General features: G+C 35.4%; 1 long non-coding RNA gene across 1 annotated transcript; it reads right to left on the reverse strand.

Annotated features, from left to right (window-relative positions):
• Positions 1 to 966: 966 nt before the first annotated feature.
• On the reverse strand, positions 967 to 1,988 carry LOC138135430 (uncharacterized). The gene is made up of 2 exons (XR_011160982.1): positions 1,285 to 1,988; positions 967 to 1,217 (listed from the first exon to the last, which is right to left on the reverse strand). It is a non-coding gene; the product is annotated as an uncharacterized lncRNA (long non-coding RNA).
• Between the last annotated feature and the right edge of the window lie 11,901 nt (positions 1,989 to 13,889).

Consider the following 13,889-nt stretch of genomic DNA (forward strand, 5'->3'; position numbering starts at 1 on the left):
TGCTTTGTAAGTCTATCATTGACAATAATTTAAAACTCATATTATACAATTTTTCAAACTCTTCTAAAGAGTTTTCCAGGCACCCTTAATGAAAAAGGTAATTTTACGTACTCCCCAGCGGACGAAAAGTAACTCTTTTTTGGACCGAGTAAACCGACTGAACACAAATGAAATGTTGACAGTTAAATTTAACCAAAGTATTTAATTTGTCTGAAAAAGTGTTGTGTCGTTTATTTCTGGTGCTTATTTGGTGCATAATTAAAAAATGAACGTTCATATAATCGATAGCAACAGTGAAAGTGACGAAGAAATGTCTAATACAACAGCAAAATTCATGAATAAATGTATAATATGCCGCTGGACATCGCAGATGATCATCGCAATAATTGTCCGGTTACCATGAATAATGTATATAAGTAATTGTATTGCAAATAGTAAATTTCTCGTTTTGTTGGCAAGCTCATAAAAAATACTATTAAAAAAATGGTTAATACATATTAATAAATGTATCTATGTATTTGAAAAAAGTCAAATAAATTTGTAATTTTTCCAATGATGTCTTTTGCTTTATAATTCGTACCGTCGCCTAAAAAATTTAATGTGCACCTCTGCGCCAAAAGGGCTTTTTGTCCTCGCCTGTTTTGAAGCCTCGGCTAGAAAACCCCGACTCGGACAAAAAAGATGCATTTTTTGGCGTTGATACACAAATAACTATTTCGCTATTCATATGAAGACGTTTTTTTATTTTTGAAATTCTTAGAGAGTAGTGGTGAATATGAAACATGGTGAAATGAAAGCGGGAGTGGGAAAGAGATTAATAAAGACAAATTGAAAGATGAACAATCAAGTCTATACGAATCGGGTAAAATATCGTGATTGAATGCCGTTCCGGGGTAGATCCGGAGCCGAGAATCCCGAACAATTAGTGCATCCGTAGGCGCGAATTTATTGAAAACTCTCTCTCGCTCCGGCTTTATTTGTGGAAGACGATGATTGATCGTTCCCACGTGTATTTGGTCAAAACAGAGAAATGACAAATGTTTGTGAAAATATAAAAACTTTTTACATGACAAAAGTTTTTGAAAAATTATCGAGGATTGAATTTGTGTTCGGTGTGTTGGGGTTCAAGGCGGTCTGTTTCGTTAAGTTGGAAACTTGACGTCCTCCGGGATCGCATCAACTTGGCAAACATCAGCGCGATAGGGAAATGGACAAACCTGAAAGAAGCGTAACCGAAGTTAGAGGAATACATCAGAAACTGTGTTTATGTGTGCGACTGTGTACCTATCATTTTGCATGACTGGATTTATTTTGTTTGCCGTCCAGAATTGTGTATTCTGGGAATTTAACGGACTCCAAAACGTGTGATTTCATTTGCTCGGATCCCTTGTGTTCGGTGGCTGTTTCTTATTTGAGGGTTGGTTTTTATATGTACGCCGGCGATTTTTCCCGTTATTATGCTCTAAACCCAAGAGGGCCTCCTTAGATTGAGAGCGGTCCATCAAAAATTAAAAGTCATTCTTTCACAGGTGCACGACGTGCGCTCACTTTTGATTTGACTTTGCATTTGTTGGACTTTGCCTAATCAGTTATTCTACCTTAAAGGAACCTTTGTTGGAAACCTGCTTTCGACGGATTCCGATGGGATCTACACTAGTTCTTTATTTAATTAACCAACCAATTTTTTAATTGATTATACGAGTACCAACCCCCAATTTAAAAATTCAAAGTCAATGCAGCTGCTGGGGAGTGTAGTGACGTGACAATTATACGAAGTTACGTCCCCCTAGATGCTCACTCACGTCCTAAAATTTCAAAATTGTAACATCAAAGACACCACACCAGACACTCGAAGCTTTCGCGCAGACACCCGGTATGTATTATTGAAAACAATTGTACACTGCAGAGTAAAAACACAAACAACGCAAAAAGTGAGGTTAGCTTTAGACAGCTGATCGGTAACGTGTAATCCGTGTTGCGTTCACAAACGATTCTTCAACGCCTACTTTGTTATATGTTATGGTAATATTTTAAATGTGATAAGTAGATTGATTAATTTGTAATGCATCTCATTTCTCAGCGGAGAGACGAGTAAATTCTGTGCGGCACCTGTTCGGTCCCCATCATCCTTCGAAGGAAGACGTTCATGAATCGTGTTAATTAAAAGATCCGTCTAAAGTTCGGTCGGGAATCCTTTTGGGACGTTATAATTGTTCTAATGGTATCTATCATGAGGACATGCGGAGAGACAGACACAATCTAATTATGCAATTTAGTCTGACATGAAGCGCGACACAGATGTCGCTCGGGAGTGACTGACAACGCTGCACTAATCATTCCGAATTCTGTCTCCAACTCTCTTGTGCTTCCCCGATGCACTACAACTACAATCAGAGCAATTAGTTCTACTAATATCGATCAAATCGTTCCGAAAGAACGGGGACAAAACAAACACGACCGAAGAAGGTTTTGAAATCCGAATCTAAAGCAAATGTAAAAGAAAAGTGGGTAGCATTGTCTGAATAAGCAAATCAAACAATGACGAGAGACGAGGTGTAGAAGGAAGCTCTTTCGGAAAGTAGATGTTTCGCTGAAGGTGTTGTGAGTAAAGTTATTCCGTCATTCAAGACGGGTGGATGTTGCAACCTCCGGGGATTTGCTGACAGGGCGAGACGAACGCGGGACAGCTTGATACTTCGTCGTCTCTTTGCCGTTACAACTATTGTGCATTGCACTTCTCAACAACACTCTCTTTGCATTCTTACAGAGAAACCCTCCTTCGAGAAGTTCGAGACGGCTGATGTTTTCGACTCAACTTTTTTTAAACACTCTCTACGTCTTGTACTTTATTGTTGCTAATGCAGCAAAGACAAGATCTTTTATTTACTCCTAATACTCCTTAATAAGCAATGACCCTATTTTGTTGAATCACATAATATGCTTAGTTTTACCAAATACTCACCATAAAAGTAGTTTATTGTGAAGCTACTAACAATTAAGGGAGTTTATAGTGATATTGTCTTTTCAATGTTGCTGCCATAATGTTTGTGTGTAGAAAGGACCATAAAGTCTATTACGAGATATCTAACTTTATTTCTCTCTGTTCTGGGTCTTGATTGTTAAACCGATTAACTCATAACTTAGGTGGGTCATAATATTTAGAACTTTTACGAATTACTGTAAAAGTATCTATGTACTCCATTTTATGGAAGTACCTGCTAATTAAGATTTTTATAACTAAATTGTAATGTATTTTCTCTTCAAACGTCAGTAAAATATGACATTATACTGCTGCTAAAGTGTCACTTCGTTGCCATGGCATCGGACGAGACGACGAGCAGCAGATAAAGTTATTATCTCCGCTGACGAGCGGCAGATAAAGTAAACTAGCTAAATCATTTGAACAATTTTATTTCTTCTCATTCAAACAGTGAATACCAAGAGGTTGCTCTTTTCTTGCTGGAGCACAAAATAATCGCTGAGAACTAGGAGGTTGCTTCAGTGACCTAAAACGTCTACTGACATAACCTAGAACGTTATTCTATCGGAAGATTATACAGGGTGTCGCAAAATTAACGTATTCTAAGTCGGGGGTCTTGTAGGGAAAAATCTTAGGAATCTGGAAAAAATTAAACAAAAAATATAGGAGGGGTCTTTGGAAGATTTGGCGTGATGTTTCCACGACGCACTGTGTCCTCTTGGAAAATTATCGATTAAAACTATTTCATTAGAATCCGAAGAAACCATTGCCGTAATTTTTTACTACGAAATTTTTGAGAAGAAGGAATAGAGCGTCTCGAATCTATACTTATTTTGACTCTCTGCAAAATAGTATACAAGGTGATTCTGAAATAAGTTCGGAAAAAAAATGTGCAGTATCCTTGACACAAAATAATTCTACGTAAATGACTTTTGGAGGTGAAATTAAAAGGATGGAAATTATTCTATATTCTTGTATTTTCAACGCCTATGAATAGGGAAAATTTGTCCAAATTTGTTCATTTCATTAGCAACCATTGTTAGATCGACTCCACAATAAAGTCGTAGGTGCAAGCATACTGCATTGTAAATGTTTCTATGGAAATGATCGAGAGGAGTAAGGTTACGTGTGAGACTGACGGGCACCTTTGATTATTATTGTTGCTAAACTCCAAAATAATCAGGTTATCACCCTCAGCAGCGTACTAGCAATTTTGAGCAAATTTTCAATAATTTGTATCTCGAAAACGAAAACACTTCTATAAGAAAATTTTTTTGTCTATGACTTCTTCTTATCATCCCCAATTACCAGTTTTTTTTTCCAAACTTACCTATTTCAGAATCACCCTGTATTATATCATTAAGAGTAGAAGTGAGTCTTTTTGTGGCTAGCCCAGAGATTGAAGACCGAAACGCAGTTGAGGTCGGCAACTGGGCGAGGCACAAAAAGACCTTCGACATTTCGTTATTTCGCTTTTTTTAGAGGCTTTATTTTAATAGGGGATAATGTAATTATTAAATATTTGTAATTGATAAATTAATCGTGACAAATGCTTCAAATTACCTTAGATTTGACTCGATCGAGCCGCCTCTGGGACACTTCTACTCCTAGGACTTGAAGTTCTTTGTATTATTTGAATTTAAAAAAAATGCAAAACCTTGGACATTAGTGTTTTTAATGACGGATTGATTTTAATGGTGGTTTGATCGTGTTGAAGATAATTGAAAAGTATTGGGTTAAGGAGATATAGTTGAAATTTTCAGGTCGGAGATGGTGATTTGTGTAGTCGGTCGAGATTAGATTGCGCGTCCGCGTTTGAATGGTCTGGCGAAGAACCATCCAGCGGAGGAAAATTGAAGTGCAGGCGGCGTGATGAGGGCGGGTAATAAGAAGAAGGTGTTGTCATACAAAATGTATGCGGCATAAGTGGATTTTCCCGAAGAGTTACACCGTTCCAAGTGAATTAGAAAACCGCAGCAAGGCCGGGATTTGTAATTCGGATAAGGAATTCAGGCGAGCGATCAGGACGCCGTCCCCGGTGGCCGGCAAAGAACCCGTTAGAATACAAAAGCCGCGTTTTGACCACGGAGTGACATCCCCGTTATAAATGTTTTCGCTTCCAGAGACATGTTTTATTCTCGTACCGCCCCATTTCATACGTCATGCCAGACATCGGTCCGAAGAAGCGGACAATTCAAAATAAATTTCGCACTGCAGAAGTGGTCAAAGTCCTGGTCCCTAATGGTATTGCGAAAATGCCGCCATTGGCCGCGGAAGCCCCCGGGAATCCAAGAATTCGTTACTTTTCTTGCTGCACGCCGCCCAACCCACGGCCTGTCTGTAATATTTTCCATAAATCATCGAGGCCGGACCTGACCTGCCAGGATCTCTAAGAAAGTTTAGATGGATTTAACTGTTTCGCGGAGGGTGAGGAACATACGGAATATATATGAAAACATGGAATGAATTATTATTAGAGCTGCGGCTCGGGAGCCCGCCAGAACGCCACCCCAATACAAATGGCTGTATGATTGATTCGTTTAAATTACAATTTTCGAAGTGCTAATCCGGTTCGAAGGAAAAACGCATTTGTGAACCATTAAACATTTATCGAATTCCTCTTTCAGTAATAACTTGAACAAGCCGACCAATAAAAAAACATTATGGGCCCCGAAAGATCGGACCGTTTAAATTTTTCAGACGAACTCTTCGGTACGGTCATTTTTTTAGAATTTGTGCGACAGTCGTCACATGCACTGTTTATGGTCAGGGCATGGCGATATCAATAACATTGGAAATAAATGCACTGCTCGATTTGATTTCGATTGAATTTTATCGGGGACCGAATTTCAACCTGAATCAATAAATAACAACGGATGGAACCGCAACGAATGACAAAGCTACATCTATCTACATATAATAATTAATCTACCAAATTGCATCTTGATTTTGTAAATAAATTATCGCTTTAAATTTCTAAATAATAATATACATAATACAAACATCATTATGACGTCATGTAAATTATCCACCAGTAAAACACAATACAATAGAATACCGAAGAAAATGAAAAAAAATGATAATATACAGGGTGTCTCAGCTAAGATTTTCGAGCCTAATAACTCAGTTATTTTCCAGCGGATTTTTGTGAAATTTAAAATGCAGATATTTTAGAGGGTGAAGAATAAAATCCCATTAATCCAATCACCCAAGTCTTAAAAACGTAATTTTTACATGCCTTTTTAAAACGTTGAATCAATTAAAATTTACATAAAAAATTGATCGTCAATAAAAAATGCTGTAGGGAAAAACTCGTCCTTGAAAGACATCTGGTTTGCAAGAAAAAAGCAAAAAACTGTGTTAAACGTGGCTGCAAATGCTGCAAAAACGTGTCGCGTATGAAACAAACGCCCAATTTTGCAGAATTTTGGTCATCTCTTGTCGCAGAAGCGCAGGTGACGTATTTGACGTGTATCTTGCTAACCTTACAAACACTTACAAAGTTAAAGACAACATTTGGACGTAATTTATTATACTGGATGCTTAATTCTTCCATAAAGGACTAAAACACGATCGGGATATTTTAGCAAGGTAAATTTAGTTCACGTACGCTTCCTGTGTCTTCAAATAAATTGACGACTTTCTTAACCTTACATTTTGTAAAGCCTACATTTGGATAGTGTTCCATGAGAAAACAAACTGTGTCATTGAAGTTTCTACGACTCTCCATAGGCAATTTTTTTTCCTTTTTCAACAATATTGTAGTTTATTTTTAGAGTATTTTCAATAGTAATACAACGAGTGGGTACGAAATTGCCGGAAATTTTCGATCTCAGATACGAGTATTTGTTTCGGCGACAATTTTCACGAGTGAGCGAAGCGAACAAGTGAAAATTGTCTTAAGAAACAAATACGAGTGGTCTGAGGAGAAAATTTCCGGCAATTTCGTATCCACGAGTTTGTATTCGGCATGACAATTCACCGAGCGAAGATTGAAAAATTTAATAAAATAGAAAATAAAATATCCTAGTGGAAACATTTTCTTGGAAATTTTTGGTGGCAATTTTCACTAGTGAAAATTTCCGCGGCAATTTTTTTAAAACAAACGTGATTGGTCCGTACTGATCAATTTCGTAAATCTGATTGGTCGAGAGAATGCGAGTTGAATTGTCAATAAATTTTCACAATTTGACGTTTCTAATAAAGCGGGCCCAATTTTGACAGACTTTAAAGGGTGTACAAAATGTTGCTTGGCAATTAATCATCAATTGTTTCAAAAGGTAACAGCTCAAATACCTTCAAATTTTACATTAAATTTTTAACGACAAAATCTAATCTTTTCGTTGAGTCAGACAAGTGATTTACTTAATTGATTGTGTAGACCCCTATTTTTTAATGTTTAACAATCTAATAATAATCGCGCATAATTTTCGATAAAGGAAACATGTGTTAAAATTACATTTTTTAACTTGAGGTAATTTTATTATTACTAATTGAACCTTCACGGTCTAAAATATCTGCATTTTAAATTTCATAAAAATCCGTTGGTAAATAACCGAGATATTAGGCTCGAAAGTCTTAGCTGAGACACCCTGTATATAAACTTCTTTCTTAAACTTTTTACTTGTCTTTAAATTTAACTCTGCCGGGAGAAATATACGAATTTCTGTAATTTATAGTAACAAATCTTATTAAAACAAAAACAAAAAAAACGGAGAATAATAAAAATGCGACACTCAGTATATGTAAACAAATCAAACTGAAAGTATGCTTGTTTGCTTGTTTTGTGTATTATCCCAAAATGAAATAGTGCTAATTTTTTCCGTCTTGTTCTTCTGTCTTATCTTGTTTTCAGTAGGTACTCCTTTTACTCTTAAGTCACAAATGTAAAAACTAAATAAAGTATATCTTAAACATCTTAAATAGAGTTATTTCTTATACCGTGCGATCAACAATAAATTATTTAAATCAAAGAAGGCGTTGGATTTTGAAACGTATTTCCAAATCTAGACTTTCAGATGCTTTGGATGCACGGAAGTATTTTGGGTTGCATATACCAGTTTCAATTCAAATTTGGAAATCCCCCGTTATTGAAAACATCCTTACGATTCAATGATGAATCTTTTATGTTCTGAAAGTAAAAACCATTTTTGAGTTAAAATTTGATTCATAGTGACAGTTGTTTGACGTTTATTAGCGGAGTTAGCAAAGATACGAAAAATCTGATACTTTCAAAGTCATAGTCGCCCCTTATTATAGAGAGTTGTAAAATGTTCCTCTGATTCTGAAGATTCTCATAAATATCCCAGAGTTTGTGGTGTACTAAGATTCAGAGAATTATTATCTGAATTTAAAATGGGGCGAGCTATTGACATGAAGGAGCCAAGGCATCTAAGATTATGACAAGATGTTCTGACGCACATTTTCATATGCGTCAGGCATCGTCCTAGAACAATATGACCATATCTGCGACTCTTTGTTGTCCGAAATCGAAATGAAAATATTCGGTAAGTGCGTGATCCTTTCGTTGCAGCTCCAGGACGTGTAATTTTCAGAATGACTCTAAATCGTAATTTGCTCGCCGCATGTTTATCGTCCTTTTTGGGTGCCACCATTTACTGCACGCCACAAGTCTCGTCGCTTTGAATAGTCTCAGGCTAGACCCGAATGGGATCCTATTTGTTTTAGTGACCAGTCCAGATTTTCTTTAGGAGGTCGGGACCGCTGTAGAAAAGTCACGCTTTTCCGGGGTGTAAGACGGAATATAGAGTTTCCGTTAGAAGGAAATACAGTACTGGAGGAATTATGGTGTGGAGGTCTCTATGTTTGGAAAGTTGGCCCCCTTTAGTATCAAAGGCAGTTTAAGAGCAGAAGACATCGAAATTGTGCCACCGGCTTTTAGGCAGTATTTCTTATATAATTCGCCGAATTATAAAGTTTTTACAAACGTCCGGCGTAGGGATCCATGAATGGCCGGCGAGGTCTCCAGATTTATCTCCATTAGAGCATGTGTGGGATGGCATCGGTCGAACTCTTCAGCGATTACCTCAGCCGTCAGCGACGCTAGATTAACTTACAGCATGATTACAGCAGGCCTGGGACCACCTACCACAGGAATGTAAACGTAGACAAGATGCAGAGAGTTAGAGAAAGTTTCAGTAACCGCTCATTATTAAAATCTTGTGATGTACTCATGTAAGATGTTTACAGAAATAAACAAATCTATACAGAGAAACTATTTTTCTGGGTGTTCCATTTTCTTTCTGTCCTTTTGTGGGTGTTGCATTTTTTTCTGTCCTTCAATGTATTTATTAGAGATTTATATGTATGCATTTGATACATTCAGTAATTACCACAAAAATTCCATTTCTTATGAGATTACCTCTTCTGAAACAACATTTTTAAAACTTACAGAAATTTGTAGATAATTGGATACATATTTTTTTAATATTTCTAGAAAAAATTACAGTTACTTGTGTTCTTCTTTTTTGTGAAATAACGTAACTTTATTTGCAAATCCAGCTAGCTACCTGAATTTGAACAAAACTTTCAGTATAAGTGCGACCATAAAAGTTTCGGTGGAGTTAAATCATCTGAAACTGAATCAAAATCGGATGTGTTTCAAATGAAGTGGGCTTGAAATTGAACATCTTGGAGCAGTAAAGCTGCGATTTGGCCATCAAGATGTACGCCGTGTTTAAGCCGATGACACCCTAGGGTGAGATTGCTCCTGTTGGCACGCACCAGAACCTTCCGTCGCTCACTCGAATCGCTATTGAATAACATTTAAATTTGTCATTTTGTGTCCCGAATTCGAACGTCGATTTCCTGCTCAACTTTACAAATCCAAAACCAACTTGTAACGGTTTCTAATAAATTACACCTGAAAGATGGGTCTTTATTCTTTGTGGTTTTAATGAAATTGGGAACGGCTTGATCAAATGAGACATGGTTCGCTGTATTAAACTACACGGAACAAAATTGTCGCCTTAAATGTCCAAAAGTTCTCTTTAAAATGAAAATTAATATGAGTTGCACTTTGTAAAGTTACAAATTATCTCCCGGGAGTGCAGTATATTACGACGAAAAGCAAAGTAAGTTGTAGTAGTGAAGTGGAAAAATTGCTGATTTTCATTACTACTCTGAAAAATTCTATGAAGTATTTCTGTGATAAATGGTGTTCTGATGCGTGAGATTATCAAAGACAGATTGTTTGGATTTCACAGGTGATACGAGTATTTATCAACTTCCACATAAAAAATTCAAAGCAATTTTAAATTTCCCTGTACAGTCGATGGACAAATAAAACTGGGACAAAAATGACAATCACATGAGTCAAAATTTACAAATTTGCATCGTTTAATTACGGCTTTATCGCAAATAGGTTAACTTTGGTATGACATATTATATAGACACTGACAAATATACTGACAATTCAATGGTCTGATTTACATAGATTAAATTTTAAGTGTCCCAGTTTTATTTGTCCACCGACCGTACATGTATTACAGTATTTTAATTTTTGAAAAATGATGTAACAGGTGTCATGGTTGAGAAATGGAAAATCAGAGATATGAAAAGTAAGAAATACATATTATTAAACAATGCAAATATAAAATAAAAAATCAATACGACCCAACTGAAGAGTCTTTGATTAATTAACTAAATTACCTAATCACTAAATTTGTGGAATAAGCCAAAGTGAGACGCATAATTATGATAGATATAATGTATTATAGACAAAAAGCAGAGACAAAGAAAAAATATTAAAAATGTAGAAAACAATGAAGAGCTGATTTACACATTTAGAATACAGAAAACTCTAGTTTTAAAAATTTTCTTTTAAAAGTAATCTTAGAAAAAATGGAATTTTTGTTTTGAATAGTGTACAGTTGGTTGCAAAAAAACGGGAAAAGGAAATTTTCCTGATGTAAATTTGGTTTTGTTCATTTGTCAATTAATTGTCTACTTGACAATACCTGTTAAATATTTTTTTTAAATGTCATTGAATTTTGACCATAATTCTAATCTCTCGTAAGAAGGTTTCACACTATGAAAAAACTGTAAAAATATGCCAATTTTATTGTGACAGTTCATATTTTTTTTGCAACCAACTATACTATTCGGGACACGGAATCTTGACCAAAATTTTTTTGACATTTCTAAAAAAAATGATGTAAACCATTCATTAGTGTCATTAATAAATGACAATTATTAAAAACACTTTGAAGTTTTTCTTGTGACATCAAAAAAGCAGCGAAATGGCATTATCGAGTCAAAAGTTGGGTTATACTCAATAAAGGCCAGTTCACACATATTTGTCAGTTAAATGTCAGTTGTGGCCAAGATTCCATGTCCTGAATGGTATGTATAAATACAGGGTATTTCAGGAGTGATGATAAACCCGACGGAATTGAAAATGCAACCCACAATACATTTGGAAAGTTAACGTGGATCTTTGTTTTTTAATTTAAAAAACATAACACATAGTCAGCTGTGCAGTTTCGTACATTTTGACATAAACGTCATTCGCTTGGTTAAATGAAATTGTGAAAAAACGAAGATTTTTTGGAAAAATGTTTATTGTCTTCATAAACAGAAGCATTTTAATTGCATTTGCCATAAATCGGGATCATGTCTGCTTTTTCACCGTTCGAATACATTTTAATCATCGTATTTTAACTTTTTCGCAAGTGAGAAATAATTAGCTTGCCTTAGGTGTATTACTTGTTGCCTAGATATTTCTTTAACTTTTAAAGCAGTTTCCGTCTGCGTAACTAAATGACAGTGAAAATTGAGTTAGAAAGATGATATTTATCTCGAATGAACTAAAAATAAAAATTGGAAATATGATGGAGGACCGTAGATATAGATTGATTATTCCCAAGGATCCACGTACCGATATGAAGTTCTGTTAGCGCAGTCATCCAGTTTCGTCCGATCTTCAAGAGCTTTCGTCGTAATTCTGCATTGTTATGGTTTATGCGAGTAATAATTACGCAGAGCCTGTAAATACTTGGCGAAAAGTCATGATATATGGCACCTCCGCTTCGGTTCACAAAGTCATATTAAAATTATCTCCAAAATAAGGTCGTTTTATTTACGACCCAAGTTTCCATCTTGGCGGTTGTAAAACATTACATCGTGGACTTTTCCCCTCCAGGTTTCCTTTATAAACATATTGTAGGCGCGTGTACTTTTTACTCCTGTGAAGGTAATTCCAGTCGGCCATAAAACAATAATAAAATAAGGTTTTTGATTTGGCGTGATTAAAAAAAGCGAGAGGGGTCCGGATAAAAAATAATTCTTTATTCACGGCGTCCCAGTGGACCTCGTACCCCTGGAGTTTCACTTAATAAGTGCATTCGTTAGAGGGTCTTGCTGTGTATTTGCGCGGTTCCGAGAGTGGATCAAGTGTGAATTAAGAAGGGGTGTGTCACATTAGACTGACGGGGCGGTTCGACCGCCGCCACGCCCGCGTGGTTAGTCTACTCTGCCCTGGAATATCTCACATCATAATATATATTTAATTATTTTGACCTGATAAATAACCGCCCTAAATTATGCCCACAGACGCATTAATATTAAAAACTGCCCCCGATCGCTGCCACCCACGATCCCGCTCTAAAGACGCCGACGAGCCCTATTTTACCTTAATTATCCCCAATGTGCGAGAATTTTCCGCCTCGGATTATTCACAACCATTCTTCAACATCTTTTTTCTTTCGAATTTGCCAAAACATGTCTAAACACAAAATTCCCAAGGGGTCATTTATTCATTATCTCAAAGTACAATATTTCTGCTAACGTATGCAACACACATGTCATTTCTGGCAGACGATTCAACTCTTTTTAGATAGCTTCAACTGAATCTTTTTCTTAACAAAAATTTGTTTTTTTGTATAACAGTTCTCGTGGTTTAAGACGACAAATAAGAAACTTGTGCTGCAAATCTTACTTTTTTCAAAAGTGATATACCTAATATATTGACGTTCATTTAAAATATTAACAACTTAAAGCTGAGAACCGGTTTTGTTAAAATTTTCCCAAAATGTGTATTTTTTAACCGAAAGAATTTTTTTCTTGAGAATTTTTCGGTTCCTTTTTTTTTAACTGCCATAGATTATTATCTTTGTTTTTATCCCTTTGCTTTATCTTTATTTCAGATTCTCTTACATTCTTATGTTCCATGTGTGTTATATTCTCTAAATAAACAGAAGGTGATATTTCAACAAACATTTCTATTTTTAATTAATACACTGTTTATCTTTTGGTTTTCCTCTTTTGCCAATTGTATTTCAGTATTTCTCAAAACTATGTACATATTTCATATTTACGTCACTTTGATATTTAATAGAGAAAGGAAATAGTTTTGAGAAATAGTGAAATACAATTGACAAAAGAGGAAAACCAAAAGAAAAACATTGTAAATAAGAATAAAATATAAATATGCTTTATAGATACGAGGTGGACAATAAATAGGTTTGTTTTTTTTTATTTGTCATAAAAATATACAATAATTACCTAATTTGTTGTAATATCATTTTGCTATTTTCATTTGGACAAGTTGACCAACAGTATGTCCCAATAAGTAAAAGACAAAGCAAAAACAAACAGAAAAAGAAACAAAACGATCAAACCACAAAACATATTAAGAATTAAGAATCAATAGAACTATTCCAGCCCATACCATCTCTTGCAGGTCTCTAATGAGAGGGTTGAAATAGAATTGAATAGAATTTTTAATACATTTACCTTTTGAAATTCTTGAAAGCAATACAACTTGTTTTGAGATTCTTTAGAAAAAATTATAATAATCTTAATTATTTTGTACGAAACAGAAAAAGCTTCAATTTTTCAACTCTTGCAAAATTTTCACAATACACATATTATTTTTACAATAATTATA

This window comes from Tenebrio molitor, chromosome 7, assembly GCF_963966145.1.
Source record: "Tenebrio molitor chromosome 7, icTenMoli1.1, whole genome shotgun sequence".
In the NCBI taxonomy this organism is placed as follows: Eukaryota; Metazoa; Arthropoda; class Insecta; order Coleoptera; family Tenebrionidae; genus Tenebrio; species Tenebrio molitor.